Below are 20,823 nucleotides of genomic sequence, written 5' to 3'. Positions count from 1 at the left end.
GCAGGCTGGCCTTTGCTGCGTGGAAGGCTAACTGGAGAAATGCAGGATGAAGTTATCTTGGAGGAGCTGATCTGCATGCAGGGGTCGGGAGGGAAGCGTGGATCTGGGGGAATAAGTAGCTTCGGGTGCGTTAAGGCCACAGAGCTGTACCTGCCCATCTTCCCTGTCAGTGACCGGGACAATCAGCGCTTCCTGCAGACAGAGCCATGGCTGTGGAAAGGCCAGCAGCGGCTTGGCAGTGGCCCTTGAGTTAGTTTTTAATCACAAGCAGAACTGGGGTGGACTTAGCAGAGCCTTGGGGGTTGCATCAGGAAAGCATGAACTGACGGGGTCCAGGCTGACCAGGCTCTTCAGAACACTCCACCTGCCCTGAGCGGGGCACCAGCCGGTGGCTCTCGGGCTCTGCAGGCAGCCGGCTCTGTTTCTGTACAGCATGACATGTTCCAGAGGTCTTTTGTTTGGTTTCCTGGTAAATCCCTCTCCCTTTCAACATCCATTTCCATTTCTTCCTCTCAGAGAAAGCCGATCTCTCTCCCATGTGTGAACCCTTGAAGAAGTCAGCGAGGCTGGTTTGAGTCCGGTTCGTCCCCCATTGGTTTTGCGTCACTTCTAGATGCACCGTCATCTTGATCCCTTTGTTCTGGGCTCCTTGAGGTTCTTCCGTTCCGTTACATAGTTCTGCCAGTCACCAGGGTCTGCTGAGTCCCTGGGAGAGCTCTCAGAGGCTCTCTGGTGCCCACAGGACAGTCGTAGGGGTCTGGCTTACCTGGCAGCTATGACATAGCTCCCCACTGAGACTGAATGTGCTGGCACCATGCACACCGTCACTTTGGTCAGACGCTGCTGCTGCAGAAGGCACGGCATAACCACCCCACAGCCTCTGAGGTGTGGCCCCTCCACTTGCCCCTGGAGGGGGTCTAAGTCTGGCCAAGGTTCTTGGGGAGCCTGGAGGAGGAAAGTGGGGACTCTGCATCTGCTCTTCCTGCCTTGGAGAGACCTCAAGGCCACTGCCTGGGTGCTGAAGGCTCAGTACATCTGCTCTCCAAGGTGTGGGTTCACTCTGGCCTTCTCTGTGCCCTGGCCTCAGAACGGCTCTGTACCCTGCTCCGCATAGTTGCCAACCTTTTTGCCAAAGTAGCACCCCACTGCCTCTGCTCCAAGGTGGTACCACGAGGGGCCGAAGTGCCACTCCCCGCAAAAGTCCACCCACCGAGTTTCCAGCTTTCAGCAGCTCAGAGCTCAGAGAGTGTCCTGTTGACCGGCGCAGCCCCAATGAAACAGGAGACAAGAGATGCTCTTGTGGATGACAGTTAACTGCTAGTTTATTTACGCGGGCTCTGGTTTATATATTTGGCCGTGACCAATCACAGGCTGCCACAAGGAAGCAGGGCGGGAATGGGATGCAGGCTCTGGCTACTATATCCAGCTGTGGCCAATCAGGAGTTGCCACAGAGTACGGAGGGAGCGCGGGGTGCGCACGGGTTGGCTAATTTAAAGAGGGACGTAGCGCATTGTGGAAGCTGGCGTGGGGTATGGTATGTTGAGCTTAGTCCCGGCTGGGGTATGGTATGTTGAGCGCCTGCGCCCAACATCCTGTGGTGCAGACCAGCTGCAAAACTGGGTCAGCGGCCAGTAAGGTAGTGACTGGGGCCTGCGGAATCCATTCTTGAGCTGAAATGGATTGAGTTTCTTTCACTTCCGTTTGTGGCTTTCACTCTGGTTTTTAAACGTTGAGCAGGTACAGTCCAGCTCTGCCCTGCGTGTTTCAGCATTTGAGAAACAAGAAACAAACCAGAAAACTATGCCTGCAGATGCAGGAAGAAGAGATTGGAGCTCTGCGCGTTAATGAGCAAACCCGGAATGCCTCTGTCTCTGCGGGTGGCGGCTCCTCTGTGGGTCCCACCCTGACCACTGTCACATTCAGCCGCGGACATGCCGGGCTCTGTGGAAGCTACAGTGCTGGCTTATTCTCTGCGTAACGCTTAGCATTCCTGCTCTTCCTCAGGCCTGTTTGCTGATGGTCGTGAGCAGCGACATTGCCTTTGTTCCTCACTGTCCCCAGGCAGGGACGTGGGGGGATGAGTGTGGAGTGGACGCTGACTCCTTGGTGTAGAGACTGTGTTCCCTGCCAGCTCTGGAGCCTGGGTGGGGCTGTATGACCCGGGTTAGGTTTTAGCCAAGAGAGAAAGTTTTCTATACTGAGCCCTGCCTGGAAGATGCTCCCTGGTTTCTGACTATCCCCTCTGGCTACCCACAGTGTCCTCCCACGGTGGCTATCAGCCCAGCTCACTCCTGGACCTTCCAGAAAGGAAGGATGGTGGGCTTTGCTTGGTGAGCCTTGGTGCCCACCAGTACTGCTGAGCTGAGTCCTCTGTGGGAATGATCACTCACCATCCTGGCCACGAGCCGGGGGTCCCTGAGCAACTGGGCAGTGCTTCCTTATTTTAAGGAATAAGGGGCCAGGGAGTTCAAATCCAGCAATCTGGCTTCCGATGGTTGCATACTTTTATCTGATTTCTACTGAGGGCCCCTCCCTGTCCTTGGCCACCTCCCCTGTGCTTTGCTAGGCTGAGTGCCCAGGGTGGAGGGCAGATGGGACCCATTCTCCTGTCCTTTCAGGCTGCCATCAGGAGGGTTGTGCAGAGATGACTCCAGCCACACTGCCCCCACCACCCCAGCTCACCTCATAACATGGGCTCCCCTGGAAGGGTGAGGTTCCAGGTCCACAAATGTCATGGCGGGCACAGCTGCGGGACTGACCGGCCTGGCCGACATACCAGATGTTCCATGAATCCACCAGTGGCCTTGAGCAGTAACCTAATCTCATTAAGCTTTGCCCAAGTCACCTCCTGCGAGGGGTGAGAACGTGAGCTGATGTGCTGCTTGGTGAAGCCCTCAGGGAAGCACCTGGCTCAGCAGAGGTGGCCACGAGGACAGGGACGGCAATCAGAGCCAGGAGCCTGCAGGAGCGTGGGAAGAGTGGCCTTGGTGAGGACACAAGTGCTGTCCTCTCCTGTTGCCTGACTAGGGGTCATAGGTGTGTTTAGGTTTATGCTGTGGCATTTGCACACCCACCCACCGTTCTGCCGCAAAGATGGACAAACTTGAGTCATTTGGGGGAGAACGAATGCGCCTTGTTAAGTGAAATAAGCCAGACACGAGCGTTATGGGGCATGGTTTCCCTTACACAGAAAACCTAAATTATAAATGAAGTAAGAGATGGTAGGAAGCGAGGCGCTAGGGCTCTCGCAGAAGGGGAGGGATGGAGGAAGAGGGACGGGGACACAGGAAGAATGAAGTGTTCTCCCCACGAGCACTGTGATCATTGTGTGTCACAAACATGCAGCAATAAAAACAAAAATAAGAGCTAAGGGCGGGGAAACCGGCGGGCGTCGTCGGGATGCTTGTGTACCCGCAAGGCCAGCCGGGTCGTCTGACAGGTGTGGACTCCTCCGGGGAGTGACACAGCCTGTGAACCCTGGAGAGGGTTTCTGTGGCTGCGGGGCTCTGTCCTCCAAGGAAGGAGCCCCCGAGGGAAGGCAGGCGGCCCCCTGGCCCAGGGTTCGACAGGAGAGGAGGAGGACGCCAGCTGCTGGCTCTCCCCACGCTGCTGTTTCCACGGTCCTGCTTTCCTGCTTTTTGCCTCATCATTCCCTGATTCTTGACCGACTTCTTGAGTCCCATCATGAAAGTGAGTTCGATGCCTGTTGCCCAGGGCCGAGCTTGGATGTCACAGCGGGCAGCTCCACGGTGGGCAGCGGGCCCTGTATGAGGCGGTGACCGGCGTGGCTGAGGGCTGTGCGTCCCAACCTTATGCCCTCAGCCTGTACGATGTGCCCAGAGCCACCCGGGCCCCACCACTGCTCCCTCCACACAAACCTGTCCCCTTTGGAAATTCAGCCAAGCCAACGTTGGCTCCTCTATAAGCACTTTTGTTTTTTAAAGCAGCGGGAGTACTTGGAATGATTTTTGGAAAACTTGACAAGAATCCCAACAGAAATGTCCTGAAAGTCAGAAAATTGCCTCCTGCGGGTCTTAGAACTCTTCTTACTGTTCAGCAGAGAACTCCGAAAGCACTGCAGCGGGAACACTTCTAAAAACAGGACAAAAATAGGAAATACCGACTTGCCCAGCTGTGTGAAAACACGTGAAACAATGTTTTCTTTCTCTGCCTGCAAGCATTCCGGGTGATGGCGCATGCTGGGCCTTTCTGGCTCGGAATTTCCCCGCTCGGGTTTTCAGAGCGCGTGGACAGGGCTGGGCACGGGCTCCGCAGGACATCGGCCTAGCTGTGCGCGGCCCGGGCTCCGGACTCAGCTCCAGAGAAGCAGTTTTGCGTATTGTGCTCCTTTGTTTCATCTGTAAGTTGGCATTTCCAGCAGAAGAGATCCTGAGTGGGACGCGGTGAGAGAGGCAGTCACTGCGTACTGCGGCCTGCTGGGCAGGGGCTGCTTCCTGGCATGGAGCTCGGCACCCACTTTCAGCTTCCCGTGCCTGCTCTTTAGCTTGTGTCTTCTCATGCATGCTGTCCGTGTTTCTACCGCATAGTGCCTGTCGCGGTGAATTTTACCATTCATCTTGAGACACTGTCCTCCTTTACCAGACTGGTCTTCACACGGGCAGGAAAGCCATCACATGCGTCCAGTGCTGGGAACTGGGCTGTGAACATTTGAGTTTCCAATAAAGTCAGTTGATTTCAAATAAATGACTTTGTCCCCATGAAAGTTAGAGAAGGACAGGGCAGGTTTACTAAAGAGAAAGAGGCCCAGGGAGAGGAGGCCATTGATCAGCAAAGGTCCCTGGGGACAGGTCTCTCAGGACAGCATCACAGGTAGAAGTGGCAGGTCCTCCCACACTGGTGATCCGAGGAGATTTAATGGGGAGATGGCTGTGAAGGTTAGGGCAGGATCTGTGGAAGTCGTAAAGAGACAGGAGCACCCCAGGGTGAGTGGCAGACTTCCGCACTCTGGTCCTGGAGGGCCCAGGCTTGGAAAGTAGCTGGAGCCGTGGAGAGGGTAGATGGCTTTTATGAGACCACCCCTCACGGGGCCTGCTGTGGTGGTGACAGCATGGTGGACACACAGCCTCGCACAGGGCAGAAGGCTAACGCCAGTCTCCCTTCTCTCCTGGGGACCCTGGAGGGTCCAGAAGCCAGGGGGCCAGGGAAGCCACTGTTTGATCTCCAAGGACCAAAGCAGACTGGAGGGTGGGATGAGGTGCAGGGAGGAGACGTGAGGCATAAAACACAGAAGGTGCAGCTTGCACACTGTCCTCTGAAACCCAGCAGAGGCCTGGGGAAGCTTGGTCAGCGGGACGATCTCGTGGAGTCCTGGCAGGCGGATCTGCGCTGGCCAAGCCGCATGTTACAGCAACTGGTGTCAGTCTAGAGGGGACGCGGTCATTTGCCCCACAAGTATCTGCAGGTGCCCAGTGTCAGGCCAGGTGTGAGTGCCGCCTTTCTTTTAGTGCAGCAGTTTTGAAGGTGACGTGTCCACACTGCTGGTAGCAGCACCTGGACACTGGTAGGCAATGCGAATCCCTGCCCACTCTCCAGCCTCTGCCTTGGCGTCTCAGGGTGGAGCTCAGAAGCCCCTGCTTCATCTGAGGAGCCTTGGTAGACGTTGTGACCTTGGGGCGCTTGGGGAGCAAGGCAGGTTCTGATTTGCACACCCCACCTGGCCTCTGATACACGCAGCTTCATCTTAGTTTTAGCATATTTTAAAATCGTCCTACAGAATAAGGAAATGGGGCGAGAGAAGTGGTTTACACAGTGTTTGTCTGGTTCCTTGCAGAGTGAGGAGGGATGGTGGCAGTCGTGGGCTGACCTGCTCAACCATTGTTTTTTTGTAAAGATCTAAGGTTCTCTCTTGTTCAAACGTTCTCCACTGCCCTGGGCTACATTCAATCAACTGTACTGACTCGGGGTGTGTGTGTGTGTGTGTGTGTGTGTGTGTGCAGCACTGATATTTAGTGCTTCTGTAGATGCATATTTTGTTTTATTTTAGATATTGGTACTAGCTTATGGCCAGAGGTGCTGTTTTTCAATTTCCTGTCCCTTCTGGTGTAGCTGAAAGTGCTTTCTACCCCACGCACATGTGTGATTTCCACATGAGCCTTCACCCCAGGCAGCAGGCCATTGGTGGTTTTAATAGCTCTTATTGCTATTTTGAACATTAAAAAGTTGCAGAAAATGTCATTGCATTTTGCTTGCATCAGCTTGTGTGTCTGAACTATTCATGTAAGTGCTGGCCGATGAAATATTTAAAAACGGCGTGTGGTGTGTTTCAGCCCATAAGATTCAAGTTGCTTTAATCCAAGTTATGTTTGGCTTCCATGAAACCCAAAGCCTTCCGCGCTTGCCTTTGCTTATTTGTCAGAGTCCATAATGCTTTGTGACCTCGCTGTGTCCCGTGAGGTAGGGAGCAGGGACAGTCATCTCTAACTCGGTGCGGGGAGCGGGATAGAAACTTGATCAGTCCACAAAGCAAGCACGTACTGATTTTCTGTTCAGTTGTCAAAGGTCATAAAATTATAAAAGTTTTTCAGAGATGCCTTTATTTGTGCTATAAAAAATAGGTGAAATGATGATTTGTTATAGCAAATGCTCCTCTTTCAAAATTTGGGTTGGCTTGGTGGAAGATGACCGAGACAGGGAGGACTGAAGTTCTTGTTCTGGTCACTTCTGGACACAGATCCTGGGCAACGCTGGGTATTGTGCCATGTTAAACTGAAGAAGTACACAAATACCGGAGACCAGCAGCTTAGAGGGGGAAAGGCTTGCTTTGGCTTACGGTTTTGGAGGCTTTAGTCCATGGTCAGTCAGTTCCTTTCTGCCTGACGGGAGGCAGAAACGTCAGGGCGGACAGGCAGGACAAAGCAATTCTCCTGGGGAGCGTAGCTCTCTCTTCTTGGGTGGCTTCCTTCCAGAGACCCAGTTGGGAAGAGACGGGGCAGGGTGGGGTGGAACAGCCACAGAGGTCAGCAGGGGTGAGGCCTGCCCCAGACGTGGAACGGGACAGAAGTGTCACTTCAGCTCGGTACCCTCTCTCCCCAAACCACCAACCCCAGCCTCATCCTGCAGAAGACATCAGATTGCAGTAGAGGTCAGCCGCTCACAGCCCTGTCCCTTCACACTGGGCCCTCCTCTCCCCCTCTTTCTGCTCCTGCTCCACAGCACCCCATCTCCCGTCATCGTCACCTTCTTTGTGGGGTGCGTTGGGGTCCCCCCCCACAGCATATCCAGCTGCTCTTGAAGAGACCATGGTTGTCTCTGTTTACTGTAAGTGAACAAACTGATGCTGGGTCCAGATCCAGTTCCTCCCCTGTAGTTCTGGTCCATTCTGGGGCGCTGGCTTTTTCAGGGTGGCCTCACTGACACTGTCTCATTGACACCGAGAGGAGCACTGGTCCTTGTAGAGAGAAGAGTTTGCCCATCTTTCAAGTCTTTGTCTCAACATTAGTGACATGTTTTCCTCCCATAACTAATTGTGCACTTAGGTGGGGAGAAAGTAACTTCCAGTGGAGAGCCAGGCACAGGGAACACTTAAAGATGCCCCAGTGATGGCTGGGCAGGGTGGCACACCTGTGACCCCAGCACTCGGGAGGCTGAGGCAGGAGGATACCTTCGTTCCTGCAGAAACTCTCTTCAGGGCGCAGAGAGCGTGGGTTTGACCTGTGTTAATCTCCCCAAGACCATCCTAGGGGAAGAAAGAGGAGAAGGACGCTCAGGCACTCGTGCTTTGCAAGCAGCAGAGGCTGTGTGCGGCAGAGCGCCCAGCCCGCCTGACCCCTCTCTGCGTGGCCTCTCCAGCCCTGCTCGCCACAGCCAGGGTTCCTGGGGGTTCTTGAGCTCCCAAGTCCTCCAAGTGTATTTTCGTTGGTGCCCGTGCTTTCAAGAGGGAGAAGTTTAATTCACATGTCAGTGGTGGGTCCCTGGAGTCCTGCGTGGAGAGACTCAGACAGGTCCAAGTCCCTTCTGCCCTGAAGGGTCGCCCAGTCACCTTCCCAGGTGCAGGAGGGGCCGGCACGAGGCAAAACGATGCACGCACGCAGCCTCAGGAGCTTCTGCGAGAAGCCCTGTGGAAATCAATTAAGCAACAAAATAAACCAGAGGCAACAGGAAAAGGGGATGGAGCTGTTGCAGATGGGAAGGGGCCTGAGCGATGGAGGCGGGGAGGGAAAGAGGAGAGGACAAGGCAGGAATGAGGCACCAGCTCCCTGCGTGCATGGGGTCACCCTTGATTCATAGAGCATGAGATGGCGAGGCTTTCTGTGACGGCTGCTGCCACCTCAGGTCTTGCTGGTGTCCTTACAGAAGGCAAGTATTGGACAAAGGGGAAGGGGCCTAATAGGGTCAGGTCAGCTGCCGGGTTGAGAGTCGAGGTCAGGCCTCTCGGGGTCTGGTCTAAGGACATCATTTCAGGACAGGCAGAGGGGAGCTCTGAGTGGAGGCCCATGAAGCACCCGCCTGGCCATGACCTTTGACAGGTGTGTGAGTGTGTGTGGGGCGCAGCAGAGGCCAAGTTGAAGGCCATGGCTCTTGGTGCTGGGGATGACGTGGGGATTGATTTTTATTTATTTTTATCTCCTGTGGTACTGGGGACTGAGCTCAGCCTTCCAACTGAGCCATATCCTCTGCCTCTGTTTTATGTTATTTTTTAATTTTAAGCCAGGATCTCACCAAGTCGCTGAAGGGCGAGGGGACTTAAACTGCACTGTAACCCGCACAGTCGATTCAACCCAGTGGGCGCGTGGTTTCTCTTCCTGTTTGTTAGTGTTCAATCACTGAACGTGGTGGTGGACTGGAACTCTGTCACAGGCCTGCTTCAGAGTGGCCTACTTTCTGTCAAACCACGTGTGGGCTTTGAGGCCTCGACACGCAGTGACTCCGTGGCCATAACGTAGTGTGAGAATGTGGTAATCATGCACGGCTGGGAACTGGTTAGGACTGAGCTTTTCTGATGGCGGCTGCAAAAATTATGCACAAGTGCCTGGACTCTTTGAATAGTACGAATCTTCCCTCCTGGAGTGGCCAGGCAGTTGCAGAGATGGAAAGTTAGCAAGAAAGATTTTGTTATTAAAACCTCAGCACACTGGTGCTCGTTGTGATAAGGTGAATGCTTAAATTAAAAGTTTTTGTTACAATGTGTTTTAGTCAGGGGTTGTGCAGAGAACAATTAGAATCAGGACATGGAGTTTATAATATTTTTATAATGGTCACTGGAGTTAACACAAGAAAATGCAGGAAATCTATCGGCAACACCAAAAACATAGAATATTTATTTAAGGGCTAAATCCCACAGTAGTGTGCCACATGAGTCCAGATAAAAACCCTCATGACAAGAGCTCATGACAATGCCTCCCATGAGTTCAACTGGAGGTCCCGAGCCCACAGGGACTCACGCCAGTCTCTTTTACGAATCTGCTGGGAAGGCCCAAAGGTCAGCGGTGGAAGCCAGAAAGTCCATGCCAGCGGGGTGAAGGAGCTGTGCTAGTGGGATGAGGGTTCTACGCTGGAGCCAAGAAGTCACACTCACAACGAAGACCAGGGCTGTCCTGAAAGGCACCACAGCCATCCTCAGTGACACGGAGGCACTGAGCTCGTCTGACAAGCACAGTCGAGTACATGCCAGGAAGCAGCATGACGAGTTCATCCTGGAGACCAAGCAGCACATGTCTTCCCCTTCGGAGCCAGGAAGCAATGCTCGATGTGAGGACCAAAGTTTTTTTTAGGAGAACCAACGGCTCAAACAGCAACTCGTAGGAGAACCCACAAGGCCTCAATGCAACAATGCAATGCAATAACGTGTTAACGCCTTACACCTCCTTCTCCACCTCTCTATTTATGCTGGCAACTTTGCTCAGGTGGAGCATCTATGCTCAGCTGATGTAATCCAGCTGGCATTAAGTTGATCACCAGTTCTTAATCCATAACACAATGAAAGCCATGTTGCCAGGAAGCCCCCCGAATTCGCTCCCTTATAGACGCTCTCTTCCCACCCCTTGTGCTGCTCCTGGAGCAGCTCTGGAAGTGCTCTTTCCTGAGTGTCAAGCTGTGCTAGAAAATATACCGAGTGGCTGACTGTCACCTAATGGAAAAGCAGCCTCATAAACATGTGCTGGTGGGTCCTCAGCCCCCTCGTCACCAGATCAGGATCTCCCCAAAGCCAAAGCCACCGTGAAAGGTGGATATTTTGGATCAATTCAGGACATTGAGGCAGCTACAGCACTCAGGAAAGAGGTCTTCTAGAGATGCTCCAGCTAGTGGCAAGCATGGTGCAGTAAGTGCGTTTCAAGTGAGGGAGGCTCTCTTGGGGGAATGGCAATGGGTCCTTCACTGTGACAGTGTTTTTTTTAAATATAAGGATGCACCACATGTGTGATCCAGTGAGAGGGTCAGGGTGGCCAATCAAAGATTGGGAGGAAATGTGGAAATGGACAGAAATGATTCAAGTGAATACGTAAGCTTCCCTGGTCGTCTTGCTAGAACAGGAAGGGAAAGGCGGGCAGTGATGAGCTGCATTCTGAGCTACCTGCAGCGTGACAGCTGCGGTGGGTTAGAGACGGATGAGGGAGCGGCTAGAAGACAAGGCTGCTAAGAGCTGTGCCGACAGAACCGGTCCTCCTCCCCGGCCTCTTCCTCTTCCTCCTGCTCCTCTTCTCTCTTCTTTCCTCCTTGCTCCCCTTAATTGTATTCTGTAGTATTCGGGGGTTATTTGAGTGGCCCTTGGAGGTTGTACCTAAGTGACCAAGCCACATGCCTTACCATCCTTCCCTCTCTGCCTGAAATAAACGAGAACTTTGACTTGTTTTGTAGAATGTTGAAAGCTATAAATACTAGGTAAAATCATATGAGAGTGATTGTTCCTGTAAGAAAAAAAAGCACCGACGGTAATTTCATGTGCATCCGTCAAGGGTTTGGTGCATTCTGCGTGTATTGCAAAACTCATTGAGAACCATCCACTGTCGGGTGGCACTGATCAAGGACGGGCTCCGTGCTGGAATCAGTGAAGGCGTCCCAGGCTTACACCAAGCCTCGCTGCCGGGTGTCGGCCTTTCGGGGCTTCGTCTTCACTGAGAGGTGGTGGGCAGGCACGGTGATATGGGCCTGCAGCCCAGCACTTGGGACGATCCTCTGAATCTGGAAGTTTGAAATCTCAGAATCAAAGCAAAAGCAAAAATAGGGGAGATCATATGCCAATAGCTTCCTCTGGCCTTCTGCTTTTTAGGATTTGTTTCGGTCTGATGAAATAAGTGCTCAAGAGCTTTGGAAAGTAACACAGTCGTCCCCTGGGGTCATGTGGTCTCGTGGTCACTGAGCTAGGAGGGCACTGAGCTGGTCCTGCTCACTGAGCAGTGTCCCCGCAGCTGGCAGGAGCAGGCAGGCGATCTCCCCCAGTGCAGTGAGAATGGCCCGAGGGGCTCGGCTTACATAAAAGCTGAGACATCATCCGGATGGCTCCGTGCTATTTCTTTTCTTCTTTGAAGTAGCTTTCGGTCATGTGAGAATGGCAGGGAACGAATAGTCCTGTGTCACCAGATCCGTGGAGACAGGTGGCGAGCGCAGCTTTCCTGGGACTCTTCCCGCTGCCAAACTCTGAGGGGTTTAGGATCTGAGCCATGAGAGTGTCAGAGGTCACCCCCGCCTGTTCTGGGGAGCAGCCCCTCTGCAGAGCACTCGCAATGTAGGTGACTTACCAGGTGCTTACGCCAGGCGGGGTGCCAGTCAGTGGCTTGGGGAGCAGGTTTATCGGTCTGCTTGGCTTACATTCCCGGGTTTTACTGAGATTCTGTCTGGAGGGGAGACGTTCACAGGTAGGGGTTCAGGCTCTCAGTGTGGAGATGGCCCAGGCTGTTGGGGCCACCTTTGTGCATGTTCTTTTGCATGAAAGGGGTACAGAGGGCTGGGGTGTAACAATGATGGCCAGCATGGAGAATCAGATGGAAACTCCATGCCCACTCCTTGTGCCCAGCAAGGGCACAGCAGTGCCCACATTGCTTGATGCTTTCATCTCGGTGCCCAGTGACTTGGGCCAGTTCAGCCCATCTCATGGCTGCTAAGAGCGGCTAGCAGAGGCTTCTGGGCAATGCCATGATTGCCATGGTCACCTGGAAGCAACCTTTGCTCATCATGATGTGGTCTCAGATGGCTAAAGTTCTGTCATAGAGAAATCTATTTGTCATAAAAGTTTCATGTTGGTCTTATCCAAACCAGGGCAGTTGCTCTAAGGTACAGGGGCCTGGTGGCGTAAAACTTGGGGCTGTGTTTCCTTTTCTTGTAGGACAATCTGTCTTTAGAGGGGTTGCCATTTGTTCCTTATTCAGGGGAGACTCCTGAGTTGTACACAGCCAGCAGCGTCTGGAGCTGGGAATGGGGCTATCATCCTCCTGTGTTTGTTGCTCTGCAGGGCTGAGTTTGTGTGGGGCAGAGTGCAGACTGTCGCTTCCCAGGGTCTCAGCTGTGCTGTCTTCGTGGTGTGGACCCCTCATTGCTGCAGAGCTCTCAGGAGGGTGGGTGCAGGGGCTGCTGCTCCCCGTGTGTGTGTGTGTGTGTGTGTGTGTGTAAAGCCCGGCAGTGGTATCCACAGGCATCTCTAGTGCTGGAAGCACACGTCTGCTTTGCCATGGTGAGGCCAAGAGAGCGAGGCCCCAGGTAAGTTTCTGCTGGCTTGGCTCCCGCTCCTGTAGCTGCCACTGTCACTGTCACGACGAGCCCTTCAGCTCTGGCACCAGAGTTCTGTGCTCTGCCACTAGCAGCACCACGTGGGGTGTCCCTCAGGCAGAGGCTGGGGTGCCTGGCTGAAGTGACCCAACCGCCTGCCTCCTCCTCCTCCTCTGCAGGGGGCAGTGACCACATCTACCTCCTTAGCTTGGTCCTGGGGGCCCTCGATTCCTGTCCCATCCAGACAAGAAAGACAGACATCCCCACCAAAAGAGGAAGCTGCCCTGGGTCACATTGGGTTGTCATAACGTGTAACTGCTCTTTAGGGTTCTAGAGTAAAGGACTTTGCATTTTAAAAACTCCTTCGGATTTCTTACACTTGCGGCGCACCTCCTCGGTCACTGCTGTGGGGCTTTTATCACCCGTCAGGGCCAGCTGACAGCCCATGTTACAGCCGCTGACAGGGAGGCGCAGGGATGATTCAGATTTAGTGTGCTCTGGAAGCTATTGGTGGCTGTTTTGAAAACTAGTCAATTCTTTCCAGCAGGCATTCGCTTCCTGTTGTTACAGACAGGTATTGCATTCAAGCTGCAGCCGCCCACACCACCAGGTGGAAATGCAGGGCTGCTTTGGGCCATGCGCTGCTGACCGACCAGATGCCCACATTCTGTAAAATCAGAGTCGTGCGGTGCGTGTAATTTTGCACCCTGATTTCTTTCTCCTCAGAATATTATATGTATTATTGCACAGTTTTAAAAAGTGTGTTGCATTGTCTTGTACAAATGCATTATGATTTATCAGAGCAATTTTTAGACACATAGAGTATTTCTATCATCATATTGAAAGGGTGCGGTGATAAACACCTTCTACATGAATCTCTGTGGCCATCTCTGATCACCCTTTTACGGGAGGCTCTTGAATATGAAATTTCTGCATCCAAAAGCAAGTTTAAGTTAGTTCTTACCTATGTAAACAGTTCCAGTCCCATCGACATGGACACTAACTTTTAAAACGCAGTTTCTGGGTGTGGTGGCCTATGCCTATGATTCCAGCTCTGAGGAGGCTGAGGCAGAAGGATCACCAGGAGTTTGAGGCCAGCCTGGACTCTGCAGTAAGTTCAAAGCTAACTTGAGCTACACAGAGACTCTGTCTCAAAAATAAAACACAACAAAACAAAAATTCTTGCCAACTTGATCAGTAAAAAATGGATAGTCTCTCTCTCTCTTTGTGCTTTGGCTGCTTTTGAGTCAACTATTTTTCTTAGTTGCTTTTCTCATTACTGAGGCAAAGTACCTGACACCCACAGTTAAAGGAGGAAAAAGTTTTATTTGGCTCACAGTTTGTAAAGGTTTTGGTCCATAATTGGCTGGCCCCAAGGCAGGGGACACATGGCAGAGGGGCATCACAGAGAGAAACAGTTTGTAGTGGACAGAAAGCAGCAGAGCAACAAGGGACAGCCACAGCCTTTCCTACCCCTTACATTCACCCAGGCTCCTCAGGGCGGGTCGGGCTCACACCGCAACCCTGGTGCCCTGGAGCTAGCACGACGCCATGAGCCAATGCCAGCCTCACACACTCTGGAGTCAGCCCTCGCTGGAAAAGCCCCACCTGTGCCCACATGAGGCTTTGAGGGGTCATCTGGACACAGCCATAGCACTGTTTGATTATATCGATACTCTGTATGTGGTGGATTTTCCAATAATCTTCTTGCTTTTTCCACAGGAATACTTCCTTTCCATCATTTCATTATTTGCAGTGTCTTTGTGTTTTTAGGGAATTTCCTCGTGATTATAATCATTTTGAGTTTTCCCAGTTTTCTGCTGTTTACGAGCATATGAAAACCTTTATTTTTATATAGTTGAATTTATCAATTTACTCAATATATTTCACTTTAATAAATAATAAGTATGAATTGTGTTTCAAGATTAAGTAGAACAGCATTGCAGTATTTATAAATAATTCAGACAACAGCAAATCTTTTCTAAAAATAAGTGTTTTTATTGCTGTTCTGTTGTGCGGAGGAGAAGTGGGGCTCTGAACGCCGTCCTCGGGGAGGCTGTCACAGCACTCTCTTCTCGCTGCTTCTCGTTCCGCGCCACCTCATTCTCCCTTGTCATGCCCTGTAATGAATGTGGAGTCGCCCTGGTTCCCTGGTTCACCAGTCTTCTCCTGTCAAAGCCGGGCACATCCTTGACTATCTTGGTGGGTAGCTGGGATTTCTGTGATGTGCAGACCCTGGGACAGATGTTTAGCCTAAACATGTTTAGGCTGTTAGTGGCAGCGCTGGGCTGGCCGTTCCTATGCTTCTTCCTATACTCCTGGTCACACAGCTGACCTGCCGTGGCCTGGGTTACGCCGCCCCCGCTTTGTGGGATCCTTGACTCTTTCTGTTGCCATGGTGCGCTTAGCAAGAGCCCGAAACCCTGAATCAGCTCCAGTAAGAGCTGTGCTTTGAATCTGCATGAAGGAGGAGGAATCTTCTGCTGGGTTAAGAGAGTGCGGTGTTGGAGGTTGCTGGTCACAGAATCTGGTGCCGACCTTCACGGGTCCTGTATTCTGGAGGTTAAATTAGAGAAACTTTAGATGGGTGGCGATTGTGATTTTGTACACAAGGAAGTGGATGACACTGGCTGATGCCAGGGTGGCAGGTTTGTCTAAAGGTACAGACCCTGGCCTCTGCCTTCTGTCTGTGCACCATAGGGCATGAGTCCCAGAAACTGGCCGGCAAGGTGGCCAGAAGGCATGATCAGCATCTTCCTGTGTTCAAGAGTTACGACTAGCAATTGGAAATCACAGGAAGGCAGACTAGCTCATCGCAAAGGATTTAAAATAGCGGAATGTGCTGTCTTGGGAGGACATGAAGTCTCCATCACTGTGAGAAGCAAATGTTTCCCTGTCATGGAGGCTTTTGATGGAAGTGGAATTATAAGGCCATTAGGATCCTGGCTGTGTGTGAGTGTCAGCGACACTGTGAACCACGTGTCAGGCTGCTGCCACGCAGGGCTCTGCCTTTCCAGGTAGTTACCGTCCTCCCGGGACTGCAGGGCTGACGGGCTGCTCCTGATGACCCGTTTGGATTCACATAATGTCGCTTCTTGTTCCATAAGGATCTTTCCTTCTGGAGCTCCTGTTACAGGGAAAAGCTGAATCTTCGTTGGCTCACACAAGCAAGCCCCAGGGAAGAGGGGCGGAGCAGCTCAAAGATACCGCAGACCCTCAGGTGCTTTCTGCCTCCTGACCCTGTTTATTTACTGGATGGTTCTGTGCTGGGGCTATTCTGTCCCCTCCTTGTTGGAAGTGATGCCAGAAACATCCGGAGTATCTCTTCCTCAGCCATGACCTGCAATTCCATGAGATGAGAGAGAGACAGAGAGACAGAGAGAAAACCTAGTGTGTGTCAAGGAGATCTAGAAAGTCACCTGATGTGATCTGGGTATGAGGCAAGCATCTGGAAGAACAGGAAAGCGGGGTTAAGACCTGTGTGCTCAGGGATTAGTGAAAGGTCCCTTAGGTTTTCTCTTCGACTGATTTCCCCAGAGCCAGGTGCTGAGTGGACAGCAGCTGGCTTGGCTGCAGCAGGTCAGGAATGAGAGCAACCTGAATGGGAGCCGCGTCTCTACTTTAGGGTTCGCCTCTGTCGTGGGAAGGTCACCAAGGGAAAGGACCGAGGCAGACTCCCGAGTTGAGCTGGGAGGCTCTGCCACGGCCCCGCCTTGCTCCACGACACAGTGTCACTCTTCACCGTGTGGCCCAGGGACACCTCTCGGGGTGACCTGGGCTCCGAGCCACTGAGGGATCACTGGGGGGCTTTTCTTGGAAATAATAAAAAGACTGAGGCATAGTTCGGTCTTCTGATTTTCTGAGGTTTTTAGGGACTCTCTCTCAGGAGGGGAACCCATGTCTCTGTGGCTGCCGATCTCCTCCAAGACTGGAAATTTCATAAAGTAGATCTGGGTGAAATCCAGATTTTTATTATCTTTTAAAAATTTATCTAGATTTGATTCCTATAAAAGTTTCATTATGGCCAAAGCGGAGAGACTATTAAGCCAAAGCCGGCCTCCATTTCATTTCTGGAAATCAGTGTGTGGGAGACGAGAGGAAATGTGGGGCTCTGCAGGGAAGGCAGTCTGGGAGTGCGAGCTGAAAGCACGGTCAGCACCTGGACACGGTGCCCTCGGAGATGCTGCCAAGGTGCGGCAGTTCAGATCTATGGACAAACATTCGTTTATCACTGGGTGGGGCTGAGGCTTTCCACTGCAAGGTAAACAGAGTCACAGAGCTTTAGTCCTGGAAGCACCCAGGGGAGCACACTGGTCTGCCTGGCAGGATTTACAGATGAGAAGTCCGTGGTCTGTCCACTCTGCAGTCTGGGACAGAGCCCTGACAGCACTCAGGCTCCTGGTCCTTTGTATGGCACTGTAGTTTGGAAACTTGTTCCGTACCAGGTTCTGCGCTGAGCACTTTACTCAGGTCTCATCTAAGTCTCGAGAGACCACAGAGAGCAGCCAGCATTCCTTCGTCACTCACCTGCGATGCAGCGGCCACAGCCCGGGGTGCTGGGCGGCACGCGGGGCCCTGTGTTCCTGTGCTTCTCTTTTCACGGGAGCAGAGAATGGTGACTCGCATGCCACCAGCTACAACTGCGTGGGTAGTGGGAGTGGCACCGAGGAAGGATGCGGCCAGGAGGACCCGGGTGAGGAAGAGGATGGGTCTGAATTGAGTAGCTGACATTTGTGCTGAGGGCTGGGTGAGAAGGAAGCGGGCACGGCGAGTGCCAAGGCCCAGCAGCAAGGAGCTCACGATGTTTGGAGAACAGGAGTTGTCGGAGACAATTTGAACGACTCTCCTTGAATACAGAACGGCTGCTGCAGCGTCAGTCTTATTTCCGTGTACTGATGCATCTAGAGCAGGCTGTGCTGCTTCCTTCTCCCTTCAGGTGTCTCTAAGCAATGCAGCACCCCAGCGGGGGTGCTGAGCTGTAGTCTGTGGGGCCGATCTGACAGTGTCCCGTTTCCTCACCTAGTGCTCTCTGTAAAGATCGAACACAGCGGGATGGCAGAGCCAGTCAGCTCCAGGAAGGCCAGCTGGGCGTGAGCCTTGAGATAAAGAGGCTGTGAGTCCCCAGGGCACAGAAGCTTACATGTCAGAAACGGAAGCAACAGTTCAGGTGCTACCTTAATTGAACTGTGCACATTGATCCTTCAGCGTGTCATTCGCCCTGCATTTTGCAGAGATGCTTTTCTCCCTACCTGACTGGCCAGCTGTGACTCACCAGCTCCCGCCATCCTCGAACCACCCCCTTCTTCCTGAGATGATAAATTCTGGGAGAGGCCTTGGACCAGGGCCTTTGCCGCACATCCTCACTGGGGTTGGGCGCAGGACCCCTTGGCTGCCCTTAACTTTGCATGTCTTGGTGTCTTTGCTCTTGCTGTGGGTTGCACCGGAGGTGGTAGATTGGAATTAACTTGCCGGATTCCAGTAGCATCTCAGTGGGATTACAGATATCACTTCCCGGACTGTGAGGGAGATTAGAAAGGGGATTGCAATACTGGGATCAGAGTATTCATATTTGGATATATAAGGAGTCAAGGTGGCGCTCGAGTGTGCGGGGAGGGTGAGGGGAGCTGAGCTGGGAACAGAAGGACACGAGGGCCGAGGTAGGGGTGAGAAGGGGACAGGGTCCCATGACAGCTGTTGTTAGCGGGCTCTTCTCCTGTCACCTTGTCATTTACAAGTGAAAAGCCGAGGCACATAGCCGTCATGGTCATTTGGGGTGAGGAGCTGGCTGAGGTGTGAGGGGACAGCTTTAACAACCCCGCCTCCCACGCCCACTGGTGACAGAAGGTCCCCGTGGCTTGTTCCTCCCTCCTGGGAAAGTCGCACTAGCGTGGCAGTATCTCACTCTTCACTGCTTCTAAGCTTGTGAACAAGTTTGAACTTAGGAAACTCGGTCCGGGCGGCTCACTTCCCCCTCCGTGTTCTGTGACTTGCTCCTTCCTGGGGCAGCTTCGGGTGCTCTGAGTCCCCCAGTGGGGACTCCGCTGGGTGATGCTGTTGTCTGGGTGGCTGCACGGAAGGCTTAGGCAGGACATCAGAGCCCAAGTTGGGGTGGTGATGAGGTCCACATAGTTGCAGACACTAAAACCTGGAGGGAATGAAAGGTGATCCTGATGGCAGTGGTGGCCGTGAGCAGAAGCCATCAGCAGCCGGGGGCCGTTCTTGGCCCCTGAGCGCCGTCCTCTGCTAAGGGAACCTGGTTTCCTGGAGCAGCGACTGACTTCAGAGCCGGGGCAGACAGGGTGCACGTGAAGCTGGCTGGGGACAAGACTGGGCGAGCCATGAAGGACGCCATGAGGGCCGAGATGCCACCCCTAGGGGCCTCCTGCTGGCCAGACCTGGACTGACTTGAGCCTTAAAAAATGACAACAAATTAAATGAATAAAATAGGAATCTGAGTCTGTGTTAATATAAATAATCACCAACATGTAACCTGAACACATCCTGAGGAATGGGATGTTTACACGGTTTCAAAGTAACCCTTAAGAATATTAACAGATCACAAAAGAAAAACGAGAGAGGGTCACTTGGGCATCCACCCCGTGTCTCCAGTGAACGGCCCAGTCAGGAGCAAATCAAAGTCACCTGCCACCCGCCAAGGGCAGAGGCAGCACAGTGCCACCTCTGTGAGGTGCCGCCGGAGCCCCTGACCCGAGTGGGATCATGCGGATCCCCAGAAAGACTCCAGTTGAGGGCCACTCCTCACAGCAGCCAGGCTGTCATCTTCAAAAATGCCACGGTTGTGAAGGTCAAAGAAAGGCCAAGAAGCTGTTTCAGATTGAAAGGCACTGAATAGACGTGACACGAGATGCAGCCTGTGGCCTGGGCCTTTTGCTGGAGAGGCTGCTCCCGGGCCGTGCAGGTGAGCCTGGGTGGGACTGGGGCGGTTAGGTGTCTGTGTAACTTTGCAGCTCTGGGCGGTCATATTGTGGACATAAATAAACCCACCGAGGCGTTCACAGAGTGATGATCTTTAATGCCAGTCTTTTCTTCCACTTTGGTGGTTGTTATTTAAGACAGGGTCTCACTATGGACTTCAACTCACTATGTAACTCTCCGGGCCCCAGACTGGTGGCGTCCTCCTGCCTCAGCCTCCTGAATTCTGGGATTACAGATGTGCACACCACGCCCAGTAAGTGTTTACTCTCACATGGTTCAAATATACTTGTTGTACTGGTTCTACAGATTTTCTGTGTTTGTAATAATTTCCAGATCAAATGTTTAAAAATGGAATCAAAGCAGGATAGAGGTTCGAGGGCTTGGTGTCCCTTGAGGCTGTACAGTTATATTTACCATGAAACCCTGTCACAGGTGTGCTGGCTCTGAAACCAGGTTACTGGGCGTTTAATCCTGATTCTCTGTCCTCTGTTGCCTCAGTTTCTTCTGTCAGAGAGGAGAGGGGCTCATAACCTGTTCTACAGGATGGAGGGGCGATTTTGGTGAGAAAGTCATGCAGAGACCTAGAGGAGGACCTGGCACACAGCAGCGGTCATCGAAGCTGTCGTCCCTGTGTTCTGTGGGTGGGTAAACAACTGTGCCCCTGAGCTCTTCGGTCCTCTGAAAGCACAGCACCCAGGGTCTCCAGAGAGGGCTGTGCTCGAGGTCCTCCCTGAGCTCCACGTAAGTGACCTGCTGTGCCGTGAAAGCCCATTCCACGTGGGTCCTGGGGTCGGGGCCTGGACGACTGTCAAAGCTGCCAGCCCACCTGTGGCCAGCCTGGTGTCACTGTGAGGCTTGGCCAGACAAAAGCACATTGCTGACTTACGCCTCGGCCAAGCGTGGAGAAGGTCTGCAGCTGGTTTGTCTTCAGAATCCAGAATGCCCACTGCGATTCTAGTTTCAGAGCTGGAGGGGCCTCAGAGATTGCTGGGTCCACCTCTCACATTGTCAGCCAGGGGGTTGGGCCCGGCATGGTGATCGCTGGCCCAGGCGGTTCCCTGTCCTGGCCTGACCCTGCAGCACAGTGGTTCAGGTGACGCTGGGGTCCCAGGAGAGGAGTGGGGAAACAATCCTGGGGGAGAAGAGCAGACTAGGGAGGAATTTCCCAGATTCCAAGCAGGAGACGTCCGCCGGGGTCACCTTGACCTGTGACCTCTGACGGGACC

The 20,823-nt window shown here is 52.9% G+C and overlaps 1 protein-coding gene across 3 annotated transcripts in view; it reads left to right on the top strand.

Annotated features, from left to right (window-relative positions):
* Ncald (neurocalcin delta) overlaps positions 1–20,823 on the top strand; it is a 265,706-nt gene that overhangs the window by 55,841 nt on the left and 189,042 nt on the right. The gene's annotated exons all lie outside the window — the stretch shown is intronic.

The sequence above is a fragment of the Cavia porcellus genome, unplaced genomic scaffold (assembly GCF_034190915.1).
Source record: "Cavia porcellus strain 051 isolate PalLab524CR breed Dunkin Hartley unplaced genomic scaffold, mCavPor4.1 scaffold_10, whole genome shotgun sequence".
NCBI classification, from domain to species: domain Eukaryota; kingdom Metazoa; phylum Chordata; class Mammalia; order Rodentia; family Caviidae; genus Cavia; species Cavia porcellus.
Note: the sequence above shows the minus strand (reverse complement) of the source record. Positions and strands in the feature narration are given on the sequence as shown.